The 4,154-nt window shown below is 41.6% G+C and overlaps 1 long non-coding RNA gene across 1 annotated transcript; it reads right to left on the reverse strand.

Moving 5' to 3' along the window:
* Nucleotides 1-562: 562 nt before the first annotated feature.
* LOC143041718 (uncharacterized) lies at nucleotides 563-3,052 on the reverse strand. Its single transcript, XR_012967809.1, has 4 exons — nucleotides 2,951-3,052; nucleotides 2,392-2,430; nucleotides 1,754-1,834; nucleotides 563-653 (listed from the first exon to the last, which is right to left on the reverse strand). It is a non-coding gene; the product is annotated as an uncharacterized LOC143041718 (long non-coding RNA).
* Between the last annotated feature and the right edge of the window lie 1,102 nt (nucleotides 3,053-4,154).

Here is a 4,154-nt window from a genome sequence, read left to right on the forward strand (position 1 = left end):
GTCATCGATACTACATGCAGGAGATATCAAACAATGGTATTCAAAGGTATTACATTTGTACGATCTCTCCAGTGAGGAGTTCTGAGATTAAGAACAACTAAATGTCTTCATACCGGTAGACCTTTCATGCACTTTCCCTTTTTCTCTTACAGACATACCAAGGGATGACTAATTTTGATTACTTCTAAGTAGTTGTGGACTGTTGCTTACACAATCCTGCTGATTTTCCTATTATGAAAGAAAATAGGTATTTTTTTTTCTAATGCTCAACACAATTCCATGTTTATATATACAAACTATGAAAAATTATTGTGATAGTAATTTCTATGTTTTTGTTCTATTCAGACTCCGAAATAAAGAGTTGTCTATTTTCTATGAGGGCACCTTATGACCCGGGTGCCCAGATTTCTAAAAAATTGTTCCTTTTAATACGTTTGGTTCTGTAATATTTTTGATTAATGTAGTATAATTTCCAGGGAAAATCGGTTAAATCAATCATAATTAAACTAAATCTGGTTACACTGATCATGACCATGTAAGGTATGAGAAAGAAAATGCAGATCTCGTTTGATGATTTTATTGACTGTCGTTCTTCTGAACAGTGTCGTCGTCGAACACTCCTGACGTCGACACATCTCACTTGCCTTTGTGATCTGTTGAAAGGAAAAAGTTCCTTAGTTTCCATGATCGTAAGAGTCAGAATTGCTTCCACTGAATCTTGTATTACTATTGCCATTCTCACTAATGTTATCATTAATATTATTGCTGCAGTAATAAAAACATTGATAGAAACGATATCGTAAGTGATTACTGTTATAAGTATGAGAATTATCACTATCATGGCCATAATCATAATCATAATCATAATCATAATCATAATCATAATCATAATCATAATCATAATCATAATCATAATCATAATCAATCATAATCATAATCATAATCATAATCATAATCATAATCATAATCATAATCATAATCATAATCATAATTATAATCATAATCATAATCATAATCATAATCATAATCATAATCATAATCATAATCATAATCATAATCATAATCATAATTATAATTATAATCATAATCATAATCATAATTATAATCATAATCATAATCATAATCATAATCATAATCATAATCATAATCATAATCATAATCATAATCATAATCAATCATAATCATAATCATAATCATAATCATAATCATAATCATAATCATAATCATAATCATAATCATAATCATAATCATAATCATAATCATAATCAATCATAATCATAATCACAACCACAATCATAGTCATGATAAAATGTAGACAAGTAGAACTTCGGCCACCTTTAATCATCTTCAAGAAGTATTCTACTGTTGATTTCTTCTGAGATCAGTGGTAGAATACTCCCTGCAAAAGTCTTAGCAGAGTCAAAATCTAGATCGCAAGAAAAGAGCTCTTTTGGACAAATTCTACTGAGATTAGACCTTGCTTAATGGATGGCAATCACGACAAAAGGAGCTACACGAAAAAAGAAAAAAGAAAAATATAATCAATGCTGAATGTGGCGTCATCTCCAAGTAAATTAGTCATCGTAATCTTACTCATAATCACGATTATAATAATAATCACAATAGAAATCATAATCATCATTATGACTCCACCCAGAGGATTTCTGTTCCCATCACGGCCGAGTATTAAGAAAACAATCACCCCAGATTTCGTAAGATTTTGAAACTGGCGTTGAAGGAGATCATTACTTACTGCTCACGACTCCGGCATAGGCTCCTCCTTGACCAGACACAGTGTAGGAGAAGCCTCCTCCACTCCCTGTCCCTCCGCCTCCTGAGGATACAGAACAATTAGAAAGGTTTTTTTAGACGCACGGGTAGGTACGAGTACATAGAACACACACACACACACACACACACACACACACACACACACACACACACACACACACACACACACACACACACACACACACACACACACACACACACACACACACACACACACACACACACACACACACACACACACACACACACACACACACACACACACACACACACACACACACACACACACACACACACACACACACACACACACACACACACACACACACACACACACACACACACACACACACACACACACACACACACACACACACACACACACACACACACACACACACACACACACACACACACACACACACACACACACACACACACACACACACACACACGCACGCACAAACCTACGGCAACTTTTTAATGTAGTTCTATTAGCTTGAACTGTTAAATCAAATAATTTTCATTATGTATTTCAGTTTACATTTGCTAATGGTGAATCAAAATCGAAGACATTCAACTGCTATGATTTCTACTTACCTGAGGGCCTGCAAGTCTTGCAGCCGCTGGATATACCTCCTGAAAAATATTTCACAGAATTAGTACCTGGTCCTTTATTTTTGCTCTTATCCATAATCTAATAAATTATGTCATTATGGCATGAAAATATTCTTGCTGACTTAAACAGAAATATTTTGATTAAACTGAGTAAGTCTTAGTTAAAAAATATATTTATTTACTTCAAAGTAATCTCTTATAATATATGCAAACGAAGTAGATTTATTTTCTATTTAAGTAATTTTTTACTAGATGATAATAGACAGCAGAAGGGTGTAGAATTCTATACATTATGAAAATAGGGAGCTTACGCTAGGAGGCGCATAGCTACGGCCGAAGCCATCATCTTTGCCCTCTGCGCTTGGACTAATGGAGCAGGTAACACCCAACGCTAAGAATTGGAGGAGTGCAGGATTCGAACCCACAACTCAGCGGATACGAAACCAACACACTAACGATTACGCCACCAGCGCACCATAAGCTTCAGTATAAAAAACAAAACAAAAAAACTGCAAGTGAAAATGATGTTGCTGTAACTTACCTCCATATCCACCACCGCCGCCAATGACTCCACCTCCAGTACCACCGCTTCCACCAATGATGCCACCGCCGCTGCCACCACCACCGCCGCCGATGATTCCACCTCCTCCACCACCGCCGGTGACAAATCCACCGCCACCACCACCACCTCCGCCGATGATTCCACCTCCATGGCCGCCGCCTCCACCGATGATTCCACCTCCACTGCCGCCACCTCCACCGATGATTCCACCTCCACTGCCGCCACCTCCGCCGATGATTCCGCCTCCAGTGCCTCCTCCACCGTAGTGTCCACCTCCTCCGCCACCACCGCCGATTATTCCACCCCCACTTCCGCCACCTCCACCGATAATTCCACCTCCACTGCCGCCTCCACCGCCAATAATTCCACCTCCACTGCCACCTCCACCAATGATTCCACCTCCACTGCCACCGCCTCCATAGCCTCCACCTCCACTTCCACCACCGCCGCCAATTATTCCTCCACTTGTTCCACCGCTGCCACCAATGATTGCGCCTCCACTACCGCCTCCACCGATGATACCTCCTCCGCTTCCACCGCCACCACCACCGATGATTCCACCTCCACTGCCGCCGCCTCCACCGATGATTCCACCTCCGCTTCCACCGCCACCACCACCGATGATTCCACCTCCACTGCCGCCGCCTCCACCGATGATTCCACCTCCGCTTCCACCACCGCCGCCAATTATTCCTCCACTTGTTCCACCGCTGCCACCAATGATTCCACCTCCACTGCCGCCTCCACCGATTATTCCACCTCCACTTCCACCACCTCCACCACCAATAATTCCACCTCCACTTCCACCGCCGCCATAATTTCCACCTCCACTTCCACCACCACCGCCAATTATTCCTCCACTTGTTCCACCGCTGCCACCAATGATTCCGCCCCCATTACCGCCTCCACCGATGATTCCACCTCCACTGCCTCCACCGATAACTCCACCTCCACCACCTCCACCTCCGATAATTCCACCTCCGCTTCCACCACCACCACTGCCAATGATTCCTCCACTGGTTCCACCGCCGCCACCAATGATTGCGCCTCCGCTGCCGCCTCCACCTGGGGTTGATCAAAAGATAACGAATGTTGAAATATATTCATGGTGGAATTCTACGTTAATTTGGTTAAAAACACTGTATCAATCGAGTTGATACAAGTAATTCAATAATATACTAAA

Source organism: Oratosquilla oratoria, chromosome 31, assembly GCF_046742065.1.
Source record: "Oratosquilla oratoria isolate Oo_2021 chromosome 31, ASM4674206v1, whole genome shotgun sequence".
NCBI classification, from domain to species: domain Eukaryota; kingdom Metazoa; phylum Arthropoda; class Malacostraca; order Stomatopoda; family Squillidae; genus Oratosquilla; species Oratosquilla oratoria.